This window comes from Hippoglossus hippoglossus, chromosome 10 (genome assembly GCF_009819705.1).
Source record: "Hippoglossus hippoglossus isolate fHipHip1 chromosome 10, fHipHip1.pri, whole genome shotgun sequence".
Taxonomy (NCBI): Eukaryota; Metazoa; Chordata; class Actinopteri; order Pleuronectiformes; family Pleuronectidae; genus Hippoglossus; species Hippoglossus hippoglossus.
In genome coordinates this window covers 15,343,806-15,368,700 of record NC_047160.1, presented here as the reverse complement: position 1 = coordinate 15,368,700, position 24,895 = coordinate 15,343,806, and the positions used below count along the sequence as shown (strand labels likewise).

The following is a 24,895-nucleotide window of genomic DNA, read 5'->3' as shown; positions in this document are numbered from 1 at the left end:
ATATGTGACTTTCAGATAACTAGTACAGCTGGCTATGAATAGAAACGATGTCAGACGGAAGGACAGTAGTGAAATCGGTGGGTTCTGTGGATTTGAGCTATGGACAGAGGGCTCATGTGATGGCTATAACAACAGACAAACTTGACACAGCCTTCACTTTTTTTGCCCCTTCCCAACTGTATGGTGTCACAGAGGTGATAGGATTATTGCATCATTGGCCTTTGGTAAGCCTGAACTACTATGAAATGGCTCTAACACTGGAGGAAAGATATGTGTGTGTGTGTGGTGGGGGTATGGTAAATTTGGTTGGATGTTTGTTAGCTGAAGGCATTTAAAGTTTGCTGTCAGCTTACACACATGCATATACAGTACTATAACACATACACACTTCACATTAACTTGCTCTGACAAGGTCAGGTCTGTGTTAATGTGTGTGTGTGTGGGGGGGTGAATATGCACTGGACAAGATGAACAAGCACATGGGTTTGAGCACATTAGAGCCCACTGTACAGAGACAAAGGCACATCATATCTAGGGTCAGTGGAGAAGAGGATGTCACACTTGTACACTTGATCCTGTCAATAGTATTAAACCTATTTTTATCAATTTTTCAGTCACCTGAAAATACAGCACAAAAAGTGAATATCATGATTAGCCAGGCGATACAACAACGAGGGCAATCATCACTTTCATACAGGGTTAGTAGTGTACACCTATTAATATAAGTTGTTATATAAGTTGAAATGATATTAAATGCACAGGTAACTGTTTGGTACCCGGGAAGAGAAATATGGTATGGAACACAAACTGTGTAAACACAGTACATAAAAAACATTTATCTCTGTGTTTCAAAAACTATGAACATATGTGTCTTTCCGATATTCGTCTATTTCTCTCTCTCCCTCTTCAGGTCTAGTAATTCTCTGTGTAAGATTTTTGTACTCGTCTCTCTGTGGCCTTGTCCTCGTCTTATCTCTTTAAAAACAAGGCAGGAAACAAGAATTGTTGTCTGGAAAACAGCCAGAAACAACGCTGGTACAGCACATACAGTACGAGTGTGCTGACCTTCTTTGTCACGTTGTATCTGAAAGACAAACAATGTGAGTCAAAATCAGTCCCTGTGTGCTGAGCAGCCCATCAGTTTCCACAGCCAGGTGATGACCTCATATAATGTCATCTGAAGCTATAATAAAGCCTCAATCTGGCCTGAAATCACAAAATATTGAATAATAAAGATGAAATGTTGCGGCGAATTTCTAACATCTGCTTTAATCACATCTATAAGGATTACCTAACCCCATTTAACCCCCTTTTTCTGACATCCATTCACATCCTTCTCTACTTTGTTAGATTAATGAAAAATAGTTTCATTCGCGCAGTCACGGAGACAGCCACTACAGCATAACAACCGATTCATTCATCGGTCCATCCTTCCATATGTCCAGTCAAACAGGGCTTTGTCTCCATGCGAGAGGCCAAGTTGGACTTGGCCTCTCGTTGGTCTGTTGGTCTGTTAACGAGTCTTGTCCTCTTAATGAGCTCCACGTCTCTCCATTTAGCCATTCATTGAGTACACACACATACACACAAAACAGTCAGTCAGACAGTGCATTGGGGCCTCTATAAGTCCCAGTGTATCACTCAGTGTCAGCTTCATGAAACTCTTCTATCAGAATCGACCATCATCGTTTCTCAAGTTTGAAGTCTGATCCGTTTGAACTCTTCTGCCATATATATGTAATGTCTGTTATATCACTGTAATCAGCTGCGTGCATTTCTTATCATGAATAAAAACTATTGAGTGTCCAGCTCTCCAGCCAGAGTCCCTGCTGAGAGTAGGAAACCATAACAGGAAGTGAACCGGTACGCACGCACACACACACACACACACACACACACACACACACACACACACACACACACACACACACACACACACACACACACACACACACACACACACACACACACACACAGGGTAGGAAAACCCACCAGGACATCAGAGAGGAAACAACATAAATATCTCTGCACACAAACACATAAACACAGCTGAAGGGCCGGAAGAAACTCAAAGGATGTGACCGGCAGTCACAAATAAACATCTTTACACAGAGACACTGACGGGGAGACTGATAACAAACTAAAATTATCAACTTCTTTAAGATGGTGCCATCTAGAAAATGAGGGAAATTAAATCTTTTAAGATAAGAGTGAGAAAAATAAAGATAAATATTAAAATCAGTGAAGCATAAGCACAACAAACCCTTGTATACACAGTTAAACATGCACATGGAGATTTGTACAAAGACAAGTGTACATGCTGCAGCGCAGATGACTGTGTAACCTGGCCAGTATATGATCAAAAATAAGGAATAATCCAGTTAGTCTTGGACTTAGTGACCTAGTGACAGCATCATGTCACTAGGTCAGTGTGTGTGTGTCTCAGAGAGATGGAGAACTGGTGAGTGAGCATGCGTGTGTGTGTGTGTACATCTGTGCTATAATAGCCACAGTGCCAGCTGCGCTCTAGCCAATGAAATCAGTCTATGCTGACATCATGGCTGATTCATAAAATGGGGTCTGGTGTGCAAGAGTGTAAAATGGCTGCTCCGTGTTTTCCACATGCACAGCCGGCTCATTTCATTTATGAGCCTATGGCACCTCTGGTGGAGGCTATCTAACACTGCACCACGTTACACTTAGTCATCGTTGGGGAGGACAGGAGATGACAGAGGCAGAACACAACTGTTACCAGACAGACACACACACACAACTCAAGCAAATATGAACACACTTGTGGAGTTCTGACATCCACATGTTTTGTTCAGAGGACCCTTGTTCAGAGAAAAGGACCCTTTTCTGAAAACTAATCACTACCACCCCATCTGACACACACACACACACACACACACACACACACACACACACACACACACACACACACACACACACACACACACACACACACACACACACACACACACACACACACACACACACAGCGTTTCCTGGACCACCTCCCCCCCATCTCTCCAACAGCTGCTTGGCACTGAGAGAAAAAAAAGGGGGGGATGTGTGTGTGTGTGTGTGTGTGTGTGTGTGTGTGTGTGTGTGTGTGTCATTGCATGCATACACGTGTGTCATGAAAGAAAAACAAAATTCTTCCATTTGTAACTTCTGTTTTTAATTAGGAGCAGGAGGGAGAAAAGAAATGAAAGGGGAAAAGGCGGAGGGATGGAGGGGGAGAGGAGGTGAAGGAAGGGTACAAAGAATCATGAGGAGCCAACTCATGCAGAGTTCTCTGTCAATATGTAACTAAGTGTATCCGTGCATGTGTGTGTGTGTCTCTCTGCACAAAGAGGAGTCTGTTTATCAGTCAGCAGACCTGAGTGCCCCCCCCTCTCCCACTCTCTTCCTCTCTTGTTCCCTCACTCCTTAAAAGGAGAAAATGTGTGGAGGGGAAGATGATGGGTAGCCAGGCTTGGAGAAAGAAAAGTAAAAAAGGATTAGACGAATGGAAAGAGGAAAAAAAGAAGAAAGACTAATAAAACAAAGACAGAGAGAGAACAAGACACTTTCATCCTTGAACACTCAACTCAAAAAACAGTTTCAGTCCTCACTCATAGCCTCTCTCGCTCTCTCTCTCTCTCTTTCATTCTTTTCATGCAGTGCTTTCATCCCACCATCACCACTCCCTGTTTGTGGAGCACTACAGTTTATTTTTAAACCACTAAAAGCTTTCAGATGATGTGCTCTTTTGTGTATCCGTAATGCCAAGGGTGCTTTTCAGGGGGCCCTCTGGTGGCAAGACAGGAGAAAAGCACAGCATTCATTTTATATAACTTTTAAACTAACTTTTTCCATTCAACATTCCAGGGCTGGGGATTGTGTAAACTGGAGCAGAGGAGAGGGTTTAAAGTTTCACCATCAGTTTCTGTGGGGGTGAGCTGCTCTTTGGAAAAAAAAAAAAAAGAAAAGTTGCTGAGGTTGCTCAGGAGAGAGAAACGCACAAGACACAAACAAGTCTTTTGCCAACTCTTAACAGCAACACAGACTGAATACGTTTGAGGGAAACTAAATAGGAATACATTATGTTCACGGGTTTAGAAAGTTCCCCTTTAAGAATTTTGAAGTACTGGTATTAAAAGTATTAAAAGTGAAATGAGAAGAAGAGAAAGGAGAAGAGAGAGGGGGCATAACGTTCTTTGTCTAAAATAAACAGAAGGCCAGAACAGTGGCAGACAGAAGGACAGCTGTAGCTTTGGTCCCTTTAAACTTTAAATGTCCAACATTCTGTCACTAAGAATGTGTGTGTGTTTGACAGAAGAAGAATAAGGGGGTTTCCACGGTAACCTCGGGTCTGAAAGAGCCCCTTCATCCTGTTTTTCACTGTGAAAGGAAATGAGGAGAAAAGATTCCTGACTGTGTGCGTGCATGAGTCAGTGTGTGTGCGTGTGTCTGAAAAGGACCAGATGGCAGGGTGGGGCAGGGAGGAGGGGGGACGGGGGCAGGATGTGGGACGGCCAGGATGCAGGGGGAGGGCATATGGGCGTGGCTAAACTGTGCTCACTTGCGCACCCCTCGTGTATGAAGAGTGTGACTGCACCTGAAATTATCTGAACTGATAAAGTTGCATATTATCACAGTATTTTTGCTTTTTAAAAGCTATTATATCATAAAAATTATGGAGAAAAATCGGAATAACTGAACTAGTTTCACTACAACACACTTCTCAATTTTTGCTTTACAACAGAATTATAAATAGTTTATATATTCATGTTTATTGCCTGAAGACATTTGCATTACATGTTAAAATAATTTTCATTATTTACCTGAACACATATTCTTATAATACTAATCTAATAAATACTAAATGGACATTCTGGGTCTTTGTCATAAATTTTTGACAACATGGCATCTTGTTATTCATTATTCAGGCTCACTCTGCAGTTTTTTTAATATAAGAGTTAAGATAAATTTGACATGAGGCAGTATATTAAGTGACCAGTCAATTATTTCTAGAGTGACACCACGTTGCAAATCTATGTTCTGAGTTTTAATAATTTAGTTGATGCTTGAATGACACACTTCAGTATACTTTAAACTAACAATTACAATAATCTACCATAGACCTTCAATGTAAAGTAGATTTTTTTATTTGCCAACACAATTAAAGCCATTTTTACTCTTCTATGTATTAAAAACAATGTGTAGTTTAGTGTAATCTAGAGTGTAAATGGATTTCCATTCAAATGTATTGACAGGAGGCACAAAGTGTGGCTGCTTCAGTGAGGTTACAGTTTTTGTATGGGGTCACAGTGCCCTCCATTGGACAGATTGGTGTACTGCAACCAGACTGCAACTTCACCTGGATACAGTATTTATTACTTTTACACTCCATCTCACTCCCCATACCAGTTGTGTGTGTATATAGGTGTATGTCAGAAAAAGGGAGAGAGGAATAAAAGCTAAAGTGAATAATGTTCTGCTTGTGATTGTTTGTATGTGACATAACAAAAAAAGGGGGAGACGGCGCCGGAAAGAGTGTGTGGACGTGTTTGAAGGGGAAAGAAGGGACAGAGGTTTGGAAACAGTTGGTCCCTGTGTGTCACTGTGTGTCAGTGTTGTTCTCTCAGGGCCACTCTGACCTCCCTCTGCTCTTCTGGCCATGAAGGTCTTCAGCAATGACGCACTCACGGCACGTAACTGCATCGCTGATGGCACGCATACACACACACACGGAATGCTGCCTGCATTGCTGATAAGGTGCACTACAGTCGACACACCGACACAGCACTACCTTGAACTTGAATTTGCACTTGCTGAAACCACACAAACAGCCCATAAATCCCCAAAGCAAATAACAGAGGACACAGACAGACCCCCCCACCCCCACCCACAACACGCACACACACACAAATGCACACACGCAGGGAGAGGTGAGTTGCTATGGTGTGCTTATTAAATCAGTCCTATATCAGCCAGTCTCCTTGGGACAGCAGAAAAGATTTACTACAGCAATTACACTGGCTAATTACAAGGAGGAGAGACAGAGGGAGCGAGGGAGAGCTGGAGAGTCTAAAGGAGAGAAGGTAATCAAATCAAAAGCAGCGAGAGCAAATAAAAGGTGCAAAAACGATAAGGGAGCAAATAAAAGGGAGAGAGATAGAAGTTGGCTGTAAAGGACAAAGATGATGAGGATGTGACCTTGAGACAATCACAATACCTGGGACTTGAATGGGGAACATGGAGACAACACAAAGACACAAAGGTGCAATGTTCAACTCACAAACCACCGGTGTTTGTCTGTGTGAGAAACAGGGAGAGAGGGAGAGACAGAGAGAGAAAGAAAGAAAGAAAGAGTGAAAAAGAGAGGGAGAGAGACGAACGGAGTGACTCACTGAGTATCTAAGTAGTTTTTCTGTGGTACTCCGGTGTTTGTTATTCACAGTGTGAATGTCCTTGACGCTGCACTGGCCTTCACAGCACAGTGCTCCCTCTACGGGGAGGAGAGTGAATTACATAATTAAGCAGGCTTGCTCAGTGTTATGCTTGGTGTAAATCACCCTGATCTTTGTTCTTTCGCTGTTAAAGACATGCGGTGACGTTTGCAGAAACTTAATACACTTTGTGTGTGTGTGTGCGCGCGTGCGTGTGTGAGAATATGACTGATGAGATTAGTGTTCTTTGAAGGTCTGACAACCTGAAGGACTCACACTGAATATAGTCTGTAAGAAAAGAAATGAACAACTAATAACTTTATACTTAATTGATCCCCTTCAAGAATTACAATTTTAACTGGTGCCTTACCTTCAATAAACAGCGGAGGCTACAGATTTAAATTGGGGTTTTGTTATTGGTATGGATTCAAAGTGTTGCTCATGGACACATCGACTCAGGTCGTGCAGTTCAATGGTACCCTCGCTACACACGGCGCCAGCTGCCTACCAAATGTACTGACATTTCCCTGCAAGTTAAGTGCACTGTTCATCCTGACCGCTTCTATTACATGTGCACAACCATGCAGAAAGTCTCATTTACATGACCACTGAGGTAGAAATGAAAACTTATAAACTGGGTTTCTATCTCAATTAAAAAGTTAGATGAACTGTAACACACATTCACCCCATGAGGCATATTTTGCCCCGGGCAAAAAGGATTAGGTTGAAGCGCTCCTGTCAGCCTTCAAATATTCATTATTACCTTATAGAAAGATAGCAGACAGAGTGAGTGGGAGCGAGAAGGAGCAAGAAAAAGGGAGAGTGCAAAAAAAAAAAAAAAAAAGAGCATGGGTAAGAAATAGAGAGGCAATTTATGAATACAAGCAGTCCTGACTTATGCAAAGCAAAATAGATGAAAGGAGGACAGAGAAAAATGGAGGTCTACACGGTGTCATGCCATGGAGGACAGTTAAAAGCTCATCGCAGGGCTGGAGCACAGACTCATCCTCTGTTAATCCCTCAGCTTCTGTCCTCTCGTGTCCAACCATCCATCCCTTCACTCGTCTTTATCTCTGCTTCAGTGATGAGGACAAAGGAAAGCACTCACTCATTTGCCCCCCCTCCATCGTGTCTTGGTCTCTTCAGGCAAGGCTCGCAGGCCTGATTAGCAATTGTGACTTGACCGCATGGTGGAAAGATTGGCACACAAGAACAAACACACACAGGAGCATGTACACATACACGCATATGTGGCAAAGAGAATGACGTGGGCCAGTTTTGCTAGGTCTAATAAACCCTTGAGCGTGGCCCCAAGACAAAGAGGGGGCTGGAGAGGAGGAGAGAGTTTTGCCTTTTCTAATGTCAGCCATCGCTTGCAGGATACACATACACACACACACACACAGACACTTGAGAAAGTGTATCTGTCTGGCGGCTAAAAGATTGGGCTATTTTCTTGTGCTTGTCACTACGGTTTTTTCCCCCCACCCAACATGTTAATAGGACCAAACCGAGAGGAGAGGAGAGGATGTAAAATATTGTAAAAGGAAAATAGGGGACAGATAATATTGCTGTGGGGTAAAGGGGATGAGTAACATACCAGAGAAATTGCAATGGGAGGCAGCATTATGGAGGACACACTGTGGAGCAAATAGGATGAGAAACAAGGATGAAGAAAAAGACGATGAGATATGGTCAACGGATTAAGAGATAATCAAAGTCCTGCTCCTGAAAGACTTTGCCTCAAATATGACGATTAACAGACAAGATAGACACAAATCTCCATATGCAATCCTCTCAATTTAAACTGGAATTTAATTTACAGCTTTGAATCTTTTCAAATGCAGCGAGTGCAGTGGTCTTGCAATCCATACTGCTGAGAACACCGCAAGTCTTTCTTTTCATTGGCTTGTGTGAACCTTTTTCCTTTGTTGCACATGCTTTGGGAAAACTACTGCAGGTGTTTCAAATACATCAATAACACTGGATCATAGTCAAACTCGGTAGCTGGAGGGGGGGTGACAACCATGATCTGGCAACCTCCACCTTTGTATTTAAACCTGGGGAAAAGTCTGTCTCATCAAAGATCTGTTGAGGTGCTGCAGGGTTTCCTGTGTGTGAAATCAGTTTTACCTCCTCCCCAGGAGAGAGGGGGAGAAAAAACACACCCCAAAATAAACTACACGAGAGAAACATATTTAAACAGAGAGACAGACGTGCAAATTCTCTCCTAGAACATCTGTCTGCTGGCCTCTCTCAGGAATTGGCTGTAGTTGGGGCTAGACAAAAATACACACATACAGGCAACACAAAGACACAAAACAATAACACGCATACACAAAAGTACACACCATGTGCTTAGTGAGTCGTCGGGGGACGTGTTGCCACTCAGACAGCTATGTGAGGCCAGGCGAATGAAAACAATCAAGGAATAACACAAAATATGGCTCAGAGACGAGCATGTGTTTGTGCGAGCCACAGCGTGTGTTTGTGTGCTTGTTTGTGTTCACACATTCACGCGCACACACACACACACACATAATGCAGGGACCTGCCTGTGTGTTCACCCAGTGCATTCCTAGAGGGACTGTGTGTGCAGAGATTTTCTGGATCTTGTGTAAATAAAAATGATTACTGGCAAGAGTGGCATATTGATTGATTTAGTACTCAAGCATCCAGCACGCACGTGTTTTGATGAAAGTGTCTGAAAATAAATGTGTATTGTAGAGATTATTTTATGTAAAGCGGAGCTATTTCAACCTGTACATTTACCTGAATGTCAATTGTTTTTATTTGACCATTTACTTATTTTGGTTGATTCCTGATTTCGAACATGACGCAAGGCAAATTCAAACTAAAAGACAAACTCCTCTACCGGTATTGGGGAAAGGAGTCAATCAACGTTTTTAGCAGGTATACCTGCATATAACCACTAATATTTGCTTACAAGAGGTATAGGACAATGAAGCAACAGTGTCCTGTATCTTCACAGTGACTGTATCTTATGTTTAAAACAAACTGTCAATAAAAGAGCAGGATTCGCCTTTAAGGTCTGACAGCAAGTCAATAGAATACTCCCTAAACTACAGGACAGGTGTAGTATTTTCTTTCTTCTACCTGTTGTTTGTGCTGTGGACTTATGACCTAGCATGTGTATGAATGTCTAGTGAGCTATCGCTGCTCTCTCTGTCTTGTCTCTTCTCATGGCTCAGTGAGTGTGTCAGTCTGCATTGGCCCTCTTTCAGAAGCTACTGAGAGATGGCAGCACCATTAAAATTTAACCCACTATCTCACCACTCACCACAAGCTGACAAGTGAGGGAGGGGGGGGTGGGGAATGGCAGAGATAGCTGGGACAGGCATACAAGGATATACAGGCATGTATCTAACCGCAGATATGCGCGCACACACACTCATTCCCGAAGAGTTAGTCAGATGTGATAGCGAGAGATGGGAAGCGACAGAGCGAAAGATCCAATACAGATGGGGAGTAAAGAATAAGGTGGAACAGATTACCACTTGAAAACACACACAGACAAACACACACAGACAAACACAGTGGTGTGATTTGATTCATATATGGCTATATGGAAATGAATGGCATCAATTTAGTAGGGAAATGGGGAATGTGTTTGAATCTGGCGCCCCATCATTCTGCATCATTCCCCTTTGAATCCACATTTCCTCACTTTCTATTACTTTCTCCCTCATCAGCTCGGGCTTCTCACTCCCTCACAGACAATCCTTCTTTTAGCTTCCCTCCGTCTTCTCTCTATCACTCTTTAAGTTCAATATTTTTTGACACGTAGCATCTCTCTGTACTCTCTCTTTCTCTGTCTTTTGTCTCCTTACCATTTTCTCTCTCTCTCTCTCTGTTCCTATCCTTTTCTGCCCCAGTGGAGTGTGGGATAGCAGGCAGAGCTGGGAGGCCTAGGGTCTCTTAATTAAGAAGCAAGGCGGAACGAGGCCACAGTTAACAAGGACACACACATGCACTGCTTTACTTGTAAGGACCATTTTGTCAGCAGGCCCAAGAATCAAAATTAACCATCAGGACCATGAGTCTGACCCGAGGCTCTACCCTCTAACACTGATCTGCACATGTTTGATACCTTCACCATAAATCCAGGTTCTAATCCCTCACCTGGAAATGCTGAGAACATTTTTTGAAATGCCTTGACGTTTTAACAGTGTCTTCACTTGTAAAATCTATATCCAAATTCTGCTGCACAAAGATAGAAGCACAAGAAAACACACACATGATTTCCTCCTCCTTCCTTCCTCCTCACAACACCTAATCAGGGGTCTGGGATGAAATCTGCGGGGCTAGGACTCAATCAGCTAGTGCAATCAGACACAGGCCACACACACACACACACAGACACATAATAAGCCCTGAGCTGACGGACGAGGAAAAGGCCATGATATTATTCAGTCTACCTCATCACCACTGTAACCAACACACACTCGCACACAGACACACAGAGGAGGCGGGATGGAAGCAGCTATTTTGAGCGCGTGTGTGCGTGCGTCCATTCTCTGCGAAGGTGACTTTGGGCTGGCTGGAGTGGTAATTGGGTACACATACAAATGCCTTTTTCTTCCTCTTCCCCACGTTCGCTTCACCCCACCCCACCACCATGCTCCCCCTCTTTCCCTCACTACAGAGCCCGAACGTGATTACATTTCCGACATGAGTGAGGGGTGAAGAGAGAGAGAGAGGGAGCAGTGGAATGGAGAAAAAGTGAGAGAGACAGATGACTGACTTGAAAAACAAAGAGGGGGTAGAAAACAGCCCTTGCACCGAAGGGTAATAAAAAAAGAAACAACAACAACAAAAGAAATGCATAGACAAACACACATATATATACACATTAGTATTTGCCCTCTGTACACAAACACACATCTATATATGCATATACATCATTTACTCGGCAGGGGAGCGAGGAAAAGCGAAAGAAAAATACACAAAATGTAACCCTGATCTTTTCTGTTGACACACACACACACACACACACACACACACACACACACACACACACACACACACACACACACACACACACACACACACACACACACACACACACACACACACACACACACACACACATTTCCTCGGACGAGTGACATTTCTCTCTCTCTCTCCCCTATTCTGTCTCTCCTCCTGCACTTGTCACGGTGGTGATGAAATTAGCATTCCTTTCCTTCCTCTGCTTCTCCCTCCCTCGATGGCTGGACAAGAGGTTAGGACCACAGGGACAAAAGAAAGAAGAGAGAAAGAGAAACAAATGGAAAGATGGGAACAAAAGAAGACATTAAGAGGAAAGAGGGAATAGCCTGAGCGAGACGCGAAGACAATCAAACAAACAGAACGCTGAGTGCGACAGGTCGGAGAAAGAAAAAGGATAGTTAAGACAAAGACAACAAGAAGCAATAACCGAGAGCAAGAGAGGAAAAAAGAAAAATACAGCAAGTGGACAGGACGCAGACTTGTGGAGAGAATAAATGAGGGGGGGAATTCAGCCTTGAGGGAATCGAATCACCATGACAACCTTCTCCTGTCTCCTTTGCTGTCCAGTTGCATGACAAACTCCTGCTACCTTAGTGGACCTCAGCATGGATCAAATCAACCCAGTTATCAATAAGTGATGAAATAGTTAGTTTTAAAAAGTTCCCTCATACCTTTAGTGACTAATTTCAAAACAGTGCGTTTAAAAGAACCTATAAAGAAACAACAGGGTAAAAAACATAACCATTTAAATTGTGCTGGGCAATACTGATTGAGCCTACTTTGTTTGTAATGCATGAATGCACTCCACTTCAGTGCATGTGGGCAGGTGCATAAATCCGCATGTGTGCACGTTTCTACAGGGACAGGGCCCGCAGAGTATAATTAAAAGCTAGAGACAGAGTCCTTGGGAGAAACAAGAGAAGAAAAATAAAAAAGAAAACTGACCTTTAAAAACACAGAGTGAGATGGAGAGCAACAGCGAGGGATGAGAGAGGTGTAACAGAAGATGGGAAAGTGGGAGATAGACTGAATTAGATTATGGTGAATTGAATGAGAAAAAAAAAAAGAAAGAACAAAAAGGTGAGAGATAGAGCGGGACGGGAAACATGACTGGACTGAGTTGTTTGTGGGGGAGGACCAGAGGGAGGGACAGCAGAGCGGGGAGACGTAGGCTGTCTCAAATAGGAGTCATTACACTCACTATATACACTGTATACACAGAACACTGTCATAGTGTTGTCCCAAATCAAACACTGCCATGGTGCACTAACCTGAAATGACAATCGCAATATGTGCCGTGATTGTCACCAGTCAAGATACCTGCAGAGTGCTTTGCTCACTGGACTCAAGGACAGACATTTTATTTTCTTGTGTGTGCTGTATTGTTTCTTGCGGCAAGGAAATTACATCAGCATTGCACTGACGAACTATCTTCCTTCGGCCACCATTTTCACAGCTATTCTTTCTGTTATGTAATCCAGATGGTGACCTTTGAGGACAATAAGTGTCCATCTTATTACAAGGGGCTTTTTAAGGGATTTGGGTGCATGATCAGGCTAATTTTCACGCACTGCATGTTGCAATACTTGTCATTGTGAGTGCACATATGCACTGAGCATTCCATGTGTGAGTATCGGGGTACACAAATTGCGACAATAGAGAGAGAGAGAGCGGGACCAAAACAGAGAGAAAGAGAGGTTACAAGAGAACTCTAATCAGAAATGTGAAGAACAAAATAATAAGGTTGACTGACTGCAAATGTCAGCTGAGGGAGGGGAGCAGACAGAGGGAGAGAGTTGGAGAAAGGCAGAGACAAAAAAGAAATAGAGGAAGAAGGGCAGAGAGAGGAAAAGATGCAGTAGGAGACAAGTGGGGTTGGAGTGATGGAGACACTTCCCCATCACTGCTCCCTCCAGGAGAAAGGAATTAAATCTTTGCAGTGCTACGATGCAACACATTGCAAGGAAAGATATTCCCAATCTCCCATTGGAGGGAAACAGAAATATCAGGTCAAGCAGGTGAATCCTCATATGAGGGTCTGTACGCACGTGTGTGTGTGTGTGTGCGCTTGTACACCAACACAGTCATTGCCTGGCAGACAATTGCTGCCCTTGAGCCAACCTTGACTGCAGTTTCACTCTGGCTGAGATGTGCTTTAATTCCCAAATCAAAAGTTATCTTTTTCTCGACCACATGTAACTTCATCGTGACTTAATGGAAAGACAGAGGCCAAGCATTCTCTCGTAGCTTTCCTATATAGCTGTCTAGTTATAATTCTTCGGTCTTATTCCCATAGAGACAGAGCAAAAAGCAGGAGGGAGCAGACCCGTATCGACATTAAAAGGGGAGAGTTACCTTAAAATTAACCTATTTTTTCTTCAAACCATCATAGACAGCCAAAACGTGGAGAGTAACAAAAATAACCTCAAATAAAAGATGTCCATTTCTAATATACAATTTCATAAATCTATGATTAAATTGAACTTTAGCCATCGTCTTTAAAATTTAAATACTCAACAGTGTCAAGAAGCCAAGCAAAAGTCAGTGGTGAATTAGATAATATATGCATCGTGTCAGGGTGAACATGAACAATGTGAATCTTAAAAGGAAATCAAACTTTAATGAGTTGAACAGTTCTTTCAAGTTAACCTAAGGTCAGTGGGTTGGAACCGAGGTTATTCAGAAGTGTATATTACACATTCTACTACAGTCAAATACTGCTCAACTTACGGTTTCAGCCTGAGCAGTCTGCCTCGATCTATTGTTGTGATTCCTATAATGGAAAAATATCCACGCATTACCAGCTGTCAATTCCTGCAGGAGAGCTGTACCTGTTAAATTCATTTATTACCTCTGCCCAGGAGGTTATGTTTTCATTGCAGTTTGTCTCTCTGTTGGCAGGATTATGCAAAAACTACTGAACCGATTTTACTGAAACTTGGTGGAAGGGTGGGGTATGGGCCAAGAAAGAACCCATTAACTTCTGGAGCAGATGCGATTAAGGGGGCAGATCCAGGATTTTTGTTTTTGAACTTTCTTTAACATTATGCGATAGGGCATTAGCACTCAGAGTTGTTGTCAACAGGATTATGCAAAGACTTCTGAACAAAGTTCTGCGAAACTTGGTGGAAGGATAGGACATGAGCCGTAAACGAACCCATTAAATTCTGGGCAGATCATCTTTAAGATTTTCAACAATTTCCCAGGTAATAATGCATGGATCTTAAGAAAAAAACAGGAATATTTAGGGGACTGACATTTGGTGCAGCACGATTGAATTTAAGGAGACCGTTGGGCCTTGGCGGAGGAATGCGCTCTGCTGAGTGCCATTCTAGTTATTAATGTGTCTGTACTCATGCTTCTTATTTCTTAGCTGGCCACAGTCAAAATGACAAATGTCACACACAAATTTCATCTTCTGCAGGTTATTGACTCTATAATTCCATGAGGTAGCCAAAGGACAAAGTCAAAGGGTTGGCTGTTGCCTGGTTAGCATGTACACGCAGAGTATGATGGTGTTTGTATTATTTAGGCTGGCTCAGAGAAGCTTTCTTGAAGGGACCTCACTCTGTTTTGTTTTGATATTTCAGCAGATTCTGCTCATTTTCATTTCAGACAAACACACAGAGTGGTGAATCTTACTTTAGCGAAATGAAGTGATTGCGTTAAACCTTTTCCACGCTGGTAGACAGCAGCTGTTAACATCAGGTAAGAGTCGAGTGCAAAACAAGTGGCAGATAACTCCTGCAGTTAAGCATATCAATATTTTAAGCTTAACTGAGATCTTAGCTGAGCAGTGTGGGAACATTTTGGTTATTGACAAATTATAAAACCTACTCTGACTTAAAATTAGGGGCTGTGAATATGAGAAGCACCTAGATATCTTAATCCAAATATAATGACTGGACAGTACATGCTCACATTTGGATTATACTTGAAGGATTAAAAGTGTATAGGTACTGTGAGTTTGAGCCAAGGATGGAAATCTTAACAATTACCTAAACTTCCCCTGGAATAATAGCATTCGTTCAGCCCTGAGCAATATCTCTATAAGAAGGTCAAAAGGAGATAGGGGTTATCAACTACTTAAAAAGCTGTCTCTGCATTTCATTTCCCATAAACCACGGTTTCACCATCGCACCTCAACCGTCTTCCTCAGTAAGGACATCTTCCCAATCACTTGTTCACCCACTCTTTCCCTCCCCTAGTCGCTTTCTCTCGCTACACCCAGTGAGTAATGGCGGGAGCAAAGGATTGTGGCAGAGAGCTATAAAAGTGTAATTTGCTTCATTTTCCTCAGGAAACCAAATTCACTTTCTGTCCTGTGTTACAATCTGTTAACATTCAGATGGCCAGCTTTTCAGACAGCGCATTACCCGCCTACACTCGCTGCTAATGACCCTCACGCAGAGTGCACACACTCGCAAGCAAGGAGAGCAAGGACACACGAGCTATAAGTGTATAAACAGTGCAAAGTGTATACACATATTCTTGTAGACACACAAAGGCTCAAATTCTGGTTGTAATGGATTGAGAAAAATACAGAGCAGGAGAAAGGAAAGAGAGAGAGACATTATGAAGAGAAACGGTAGATAGAAAGTTTCTCTCTGAATTAAATTAAATAACTTGTTCAATCTCACTTTTTCGCTTCTTAAGAAAGAGAAGAGAGCTCTCTCTACTGCCCTACAAGCCTTTCTCTTTTTCTAATCCGTCTCTCCTCCTTTCCATTCCGTCCATTCTTTCTCCTACTCTTTATAAATCTCCCAAACTCTTGTTCCCCATATTCTTTGTCACTTCTTTCATGCCCGTCTCTCTCCTCGCCTAACTTGTTCACCAATTCTCTCTCACACTCTCATCACATCTTCCAGCCCTCACAGCAATCCATTCTCTCTTTCTCTATCCCTCTCCTCCATTTCCACCACTCCACTCTCAGGGTGCTAATAGTCTCCTCCTTTGTTCTTGGAGAACAGCGGGGAACAATGGCGGAGTGAGGCTTGTCGTTGTGGCAACAGGCATGAGACAAGAGAGAGGGAGGAAGACAAAGAAGAAAGGCAGAGAGAGAAAGAGCAAGCACAGAGGGGATGCTGGTTGTTAGCCGGGCGGCAGGGAAGCGAGCGCTGGCTAATTACACTCGTTTCTATGCACTCCGCAATTAAACCCTGATGCACGCACACACACGCACACACACACACACACCGCCCGCGCTCAGAATATCCATCGCCAGCCACACATACACACACTTGCTCAGCAACATCAGAGAGAAAGAGCGAGCAAGATAGAAGGTGGCAGAGAGGCAGAAAGGGGGAGGGCTGGGACAAAAAAAAAAAAAAAAATGACAAGAAAAGACTGAGGCTATTTTAAATCAATGCCACTGTTCTCTCAAGTAGCAGAGTAAAAGTTCATTAAACTTCTAGCTCAAACACAATCAGCTTCATCAACTCCATTTAAAGACTGTAAGTTGAAAATTCAAGTATTAGGTGGCTTGGCGACCTCATTACTTTCACACATTCTCCAACTTAATTAAAAGTCAAACGGCATATACCAGCAAACCAATAGTTGCTGCATTGTCACCGGTTAGAATCAACACGCTTAATTCTTCTCCTCTGCTTATATCAGTTCCATCCCTCCCACTCTGCATATAACCATCAGTTCATCTCGATCCATCTAATCAGCTCATCTGGCCCCATCTCTCCACAGGATGATCTCACCCTCTCCAGAGATGAAGAGATTTAACTTCACACAAATTAACAAACTGGGAATATGGGAGCAAGCGAATGAGAGGTTGAGATAAATGTGAGAGAGAGAAAAGAGTAAGAGAGACGACAATGGGGAGACTTGCATCCAGGTCACACCACCCTGTAGGGTAGAACTTATCCTCCATCTCATAAACACCTCTTCCCAGCTTCCTCCATCCCTCTACCAAAGCACCAACACTCTTTTCCATTAACGCACGACTCGCAGGAACATGTGTTACATGCTGTCTGCCTGTCTATTCTATTATTCATGCAGTTTAATGCTTACCCAAAGTGTGTGCATGTGTGCGGTGAGAGTGTTGCAAGTTCATGTTAAAGAGCAGGAACATGCCACTGCATGTCTGAGGGCCAGCTAATGTCGAGCTTTCAGTCTTCATAGACGCTTAACATTGTGCGCACATGCATACAAATATCCACACAAAAAGCAGCATGGACAAACGCACACACATACATGCAGGCTGCCAGTGAGGCACATGAGGAGTGAAAGGAGTCACATTAAACAGCCAAACTTGTCCTGTTTCGCTTTCATAGCCTCAGTCCATTTTCATAATGCATTAAAACCACCGCTGAGAAGAGAGGGAGACACGGAGGGATGAGGCGGGGGAAGAGAGGGAAGGAGGCACAGAGAGAGAAATGGAGAAAAAAAAAAACAAGGAGGGAGAAGGGACAAGAAACATTCACAAAGTAATCCAAGGCTGCCGAATGCACGGGGATGCGAGGAAACAAGATAAGGATGAAGGGAGGGGAGGAGTAAGAAAGGAAAACCCATCTCAGAGTCAAGATATGGGAATAGAAAGTGTCTGATAGAGGCACAGTCAGATTAGGAAAGTGAATAAAGGAAGATGGGATGCACTGATAAAACAAGTGAGGGTGACAGCAATAGATGGGAAAGATGATTTAGTCACAAACTTTGACTGTGTTTATTATGAATGCATGAGGGTTTCTTTACGTGTGTATCTGTGTTAGTAGTTTTTGTAGTGTGTGTGTGGTTGTACAGTGGCAAGGGGCAGAAGGTTCTCTGTTTCAGCACCAGCAGGCTGATGAGAGTTTGGGGCCAAACAGCCTGGAGGCAGTGCTGGCCTTGTTACTCTCTCTCTCTCTCTCTCTCTCTTTTTCTCCCTCTCTATCCCCCTCTCTCTGGATCACACAAACAGACACACATTCTCATATTTAAACCAGATAGAGCTACCACCAGTGCAACATGCCGAGCATTTTGAACACTAAACCTCAGATCACAACAACGTGGCGAACACACACAAAAAAATACTATAATATATTAAAGTATTTAGAATAATAATCCACTTGTATTATGAGTAACAAGTAATCCACTTGTATTATGAGTAATAAGTGCTAATTAATCCATTTTGGTTAAATATATTTCAATATCACACAAGCAATTATACTGCAGCAGTTGACAGACTCATTTCGACAGGTTTGTTGAAATGTTTTAGTTTGTTAAAGCTAAGACACCAAACTAACGCAACATCCTACAGGTATGTTTCAGCTCAGTGAGTTTATTTACATGGACAGCAATATTCCACCATTAACCAGATTAAGACAATAGTCTGAATAAGACAATGCCATGTGAAATAGCTTTTGTGATTACCTTAACCTGAATAAGGTCATACTCCTGGGGTATTCTGATCTTAGTCACATTATGTAGACATGAATTCCTCTTAATCACATTATACATGTAAGGTTGTGATAGAGTTTTCAAAGCATTTTGAGGCATTGACAAACAGCAGTGACCAACTGCTTGAAAACACCTGCCCTGGATGTAAACAATAAAGAAAAAGAAAAAAGTTGTCGCTTTTGCAAAAAATCTGAACAAAAACACCCAAAATGGTCATTGTACATTACACTATTTCAGGTTGGGGTCTTATAACTGGCCGATGTATGGCGTAGTGGATGCAATAATGTGAGTCATAATCAGGCTATGCTCTTTAACATTTTCCATTAACAATGAATGGAATACTCTATTCACAACCCATGTAAACACCATAATCAAAGTAATTCTGAATATGGTAAATAGCTGGAATAGCGTTGTCTATGTAAACGTAATCAGTGTTGTGGTTTAAAAGATTGTACCATTGTCCTATCTTACAAACCCACACAAGGCAGTTGCATGTTATCTGATCAGCACAAAATATTTGGGGCAAATGCATGAAAATGTGAGTTAACGTGTCGTCACAAAAATCTCACAAGCATAAAAAAGCCCATGTATTTATTTTTGGAGAAAGTGGTGAAGGTAAAAGAAATGTGACTGTGAAATCCCCTTGACTCTCTATGTTTGCTGCATGTGTAAATATGAAAATGTTTGAGAGCACATGAGCCATAAAAATTTCACAAGCTTGACCACTCACCGAGGTTTGGTTTTCTGAGACAGTTTGGAAAACTTTTTCTTTTTAATTCAGTACTTGCTGACACCTGAAACTTGCTTGAGGTGTATAATCCATCATAGCTAACACTATGCCGGCTTACTTCCTGTCTTTGACAAAGTTAGGCTGTTGTCATCAGTGACACTGTAGCAAAACTTGCAAGTGAGATGTGTTTATGACCTAGAGAGAAGCTATCCAAGTCACATTAACGTGCTAATTATATTTCCATTATGCTCATCCTATTGTCTGCCTCCGAGGGTTGATTTTCTGACAAAGCCTCCAATATTTCATAAAACATATTAGCAGTCAACTCTCGAACCATTTTTCCACCAACACTAATATACAAAGGCTAAACCACGTTTAAAAAAAGCGGATTTTCATTCCCTGAGCAGAAACACATGCCTAAAAGAAAGGAAAACTGACAGAGGGTGATCTATGAAAAATTGAATAAGCATCAACCAAATCTGAGAGACTCTAGAACAAGTGACTATCTGCTTTTTGACTGGGTAGTGAAGAGTTAAAGAACTAGTCTAACAGCAGCTGAGGCATCCAAAAGCCTATCTCGTCCAAAAGTCAATGGCGTGAAGGCTATCTCACACACACCTGACAGAGACAGAGTGCTGCCAATAGTGCCAGAGGGAGTAAGAAAGAGGGAGGGTGGCAGACAGTGAGAATGAAAAAAAAAAAGGAAAGAGGGAGCAGAAGGCAGCTAAAGAAAGGAGACAAAGAAAGAGCATAAAACCAGAGACATGAAAATGAAGTTGGAAGGGTGACGGTGAACACTGTGGCGGAAGGATGACTGCTGCATGTGTTGATGTCAGCACACGGACAAAGGGAGAGGCAGCATTTTGTATTTGTGTGTTAAGTGTGCTGCAACTGAAAGAGGCACACCACACACTAAAACTTTAATCAGGCATTAATAAAAACAATATCATTAGAGTCTGCCTAAGGTAGAATCAACACACCTCACCGCATCTTGCAAGCACACACACACACACACACACACACACACACACACTAGAATACAGTTCACAAAACACTCACGCAGACATAAACAACCTCATTTTCCCTGTTTTTACTCGGTCTCCATTCCCCTTTTTATTGCCTTTCATCTGTCAGTCTATCTTTAAAATCATTGTGCAAGGTAAGGCACAGAGTATGGGTGTACAAGTGCACACGCTTCTGAAAATGAGCAGCTAGATGGGTAGAGGAGTGAAAAAGCAGGAAGACCGAAAAGCCTCGTCTCAAGGACAAAGGTAAGCCACTCAACACTTGTCTGAAAGCAGAGCTGCTTCTTGTAGCAAGAAAAAGGGCTGAGACTTGAGCCAGGCAATTGTAAGTAGTGCATTTCCCCAGCCACACTCTTCACAACAGAAATAAAGAAAAAACTATGAAAAATGGGAAGCCAGCCACAAAATGGACATCCAGAGAGGCACACCTGAATGCCGGAGCCTTCTTTAAAGAGTAGCACGGCTATAGAAATCTCTCTCACACTCTTTCTGTCTTTGACAAAGCAGGACTGGAAGGATAAAAGCAGCGAATAAAAGCTGACACAGGACCTTAACAAGACAGGATAATGGTGCCAGTGAAAGCAAGACAGGAGTTGCAGAAAACAAGGGCAAGGAGAAGACTGAAAAAAAGTAATTTTATGGATGTCCCTAGAATATACTAAGGGGAGGAAGATGAAGGAAAAGAGAATGTGAGGGTGGATGACGAGTGGAGGAGGGTAGGAAGCAACAAGGAGGTAAGTAAGGCAGCCAGAGGAGGAGAGGGAGAGGGCAGAGAGAGGAAACTGAATGAGAAAGTAATAAAGTCAGAAAAATCATAAAAAATTACTTTACTTTTCTTTCTCAGTTTGGAATAATCCATGCCCTATATACACACTCTAACAGAGTGAGATATGTGTATGTGCACGCGTGTGAGCGGATCACGCACCGATAACATTACACTCCTTAATTCCTAATTAATCCTTCTAAACTGGATTATGGCGCAGAGCCTGACAAGTCCAGGATTTCCACCCCTCGCCCTGATGACTGTGTGTGACTGTGTGTGTGTGCGTGTGCGTGTGTGTGTGTGTCACTTTGCTGTTTTTCAGCTCGAGGTCTCATAAGGCCGGCCTGTCCTTGGTTACATGATGTTGGGAAATGAAGCCGACAGTGTCTGCGGTCCCCTATGACACAAACGCACGGGCCCTTGAACACGCACACACTCAGTTAGACTCTCTCTCACACACACACACAAATACACTGTTGCTTGCATGCGTACACAACTGCACAAGGAGCCCCTAGACCACAGGTCTTGAAACACTTATGAATTATAGTGGTGAGTGGCAAGAACTCTTAGCATTACTTTACACATTTTAAGTGAAGACTCGTGGGGGATATGTGCTTGCTCATATAACAAACACAGGTCCCCCGACACATACACTTGTCCTGGTTTAAAAGCTGCCACACAAACTGTCCCATGTGATGTATTCTTTATTACATTGCAGTTTGAAATAAAGCAGAGGGCTCAGCATACACCAATAGGTAATGAATTCATCATATTTTCAATTGTACTGAGTAGATGAGCTGACAAGTGTATTCTGCTGCAAAATAGATCTGATATATAAAACACCAGAAAAAACTATGTGGGGTTAATGTTATAATAAATCCACTGTTTTCTTTCCCAAGAGAATTTAGTGATGATTGCCGCATGATGTACAAATGAAGGGTACCAGCACATGACATATATACACACACAACATATGTGACATACTAGATTCAAAACAATGTACTGATGTTACAGCAATATTAAGATACACTACACAGAGTCGTACCATTCTGAACCTGGCCGGGGACTTTTAGGACAACGCCATCACTCCTCTCTCTCTCCCCACAGTCCCCCATGTTCTTCCCTTTCAACTGTCGATACTTCTGGTTTAAAAAAAAAATCTAACTACAGTGACATTCCACCGCTTGATGACGGAGAAGGCAGAAGGACAGGAAAACAGACACTGTGCAAATTGCTTTTCTCTCAAATAACCAAGAATAAAGTGACAACTCAGAAGGAAACTTAAGGACTGCACAGCACAGAACATAATCTGGATTTTCTGACAAATTTATATCTGTGTCCCTCGAGCCTGAAACTCAACTTAAAAGTTTGGATTTATAGGAAGACAGTTCATTTGATGGGAGAGATGAACAGAAACAGAAAATACACGTCTCAGGCTTTTGCAATATAATTGGCTGATGCTTATGTTTGACTCCAGAAAATCCCAAAATAATAATGGTAACATCCTAGATTTGTGTTTTAAAATGTGGACAATCTGAGATAATTTTCTATTGTTTTGGGGGAATGTAAGATGATGAAAAAATTCATGGAAGAGGTAAAATGATATAATACAAGATTTTGCCAGAGCAATAAACCATGGAGCCCGAGTTTTTCTGATTCGGTTGTTAGTGAAAAGAACATTACATAAGGAAGAAGATATTTCAACATGTTTGTTAGAAGCAAAACATAAGATAGCACTGATATGCTCCTCCACTTGGAGCAGAATGCAAACCCAGCATGAGCATTTAGATCATTTTGAATGTTGGGTGGGTTGAAACACTGTATGATATTGGGGATTTCTTTCTTCAGGAGAAATACTTTTATTTTCCATTTCTATCTGTTAATTTTTTAAAAAAAGAACGAGAGTTTCGCATCTGAATTAACTGTTCTCACATTCTAACCTTTACCAAAAGAGACCCCACATTTTTGCTGCAACATACAATAACCCATTTTAGGTGTGGTTGGATGCGTGGACGGATGGAGGGGGATTACAAAGGGATAGATGGAGTAAGTTGGGGGGAATTAGCATGCTTTCTTGCATTCTACGCCTCAGTGGAGCACTACGGGGCTTGTTGATGCCTCTAAGTGCTATGCAGTATTAAGCAGACAATCTCTAAGGAGGCCCAGTGGCATAGTGTATGTGTGTGCGCGTGTGCATGCGGACTGACCACTAACTGTGTACAGTGAAGTACAAAGCCCTAAATAACCTGTTTGGGGAACAGAGAGAGGGAAGGGACGCGGCGAGATTCAGTGGAGAGCCAAACAGTGTCAGAAGAACAAGGCATTAAATTGCTCTATGTGATGTGTTCCACCCCTCAGAGAGAGACAGACAGGAGCAGAGCAGAATACGATTAAAAGGCAGCAAAAGGTCTCAGTACCTCCCGTCTTTTCTGCCACATACTGTACACCAACAGAGAACACAGATGTTGATCACCTTTCCCTAAGAGCGGAAGCTGCGTCTCCCCCGTGGAGAACTCCACTGCAATGAGCCGGCAACGCATTAGATGTCACAGTGACCATCCTGACCACCTCCTCTGCCCGGCTCGCTCATTTCGCCTTTTCTCACTCCCATGCTATCACATTCAACTTAACTCACTCTCCTCATTTTACCTGCACCTCAATCCCCATCACTCTCGTTGCTTCATGTCTCCTCACCTTTTGATCATTTGTCATCCCTTCATTCCCTCCCTCACTGCTCCCTTCAATCGTACACAGATCACTCCCTGCCTCCATTCGTCCTTCTTCTAGCCTCATTCATTCGCTGCCTCTCTCCTTCACTCTGCCCTCAATAACACCATCCGTCTTCTCATCTACTGAACCAAGATTAGTCTCCATCCATCTGCGCCTTTGACAATAAGCTCTAGTGCTTTTTTTTTTTCTTCTTTTCTTCAGTACATGCAGTTTTCCAAAGTCACATTAACGACATCTAGAATAAACCTGAGGAGAATTTAACACATAAACGGGATCAATACATAGGTGAAATCCTTAATGCTGAACCATACCATTTGCATACGCTGAATACTGATCGACTGGCTTCAGAATGCAAGTGTGAACCTGCCGTCACTGAAGGTTTTTGTTTTTCCTGAAAAACAGTGCACTAGCCTTCATGTTTGTTTCCTTCAACTGGCTTCAATCGAGCAGCATACTTGTTATCATCAATCCAGCGCCCCAAAAATGTGCACTTTGTGGCGGCAAGCTGTTATCTATCTTCGTCTATGCCCACCATCTCGTGAGAAGTAACTTCCTTTAAAAAATAAATAAAAAGCTGCAGTGCTGCATAGAGCAAACCCACATTTTTCAGTCTGGAAAAAAGGGAAAGCAGCATGTTTGTTGTTGTACTGAGAAAGATTTACAGCCCTGAATATCCTTAAAACGTAATAGCTAAACTGTTAAATTAAATTTGATTGATTATTAGTTAGTCAATTATTAGTCATTATACACCAAAGAACTGCACTTTAACGCAAAAAAAACGACATCAATTTCATGTTTCATTCTATTA

The 24,895-nt window shown here is 42.4% G+C and overlaps 1 protein-coding gene across 3 annotated transcripts in view; it reads right to left on the bottom strand.

The window, feature by feature from the left end:
* LOC117769157 (protein diaphanous homolog 1) overlaps positions 1-24,895 on the bottom strand; it is a 94,450-nt gene that overhangs the window by 21,026 nt on the left and 48,529 nt on the right. The window lies entirely within an intron of this gene.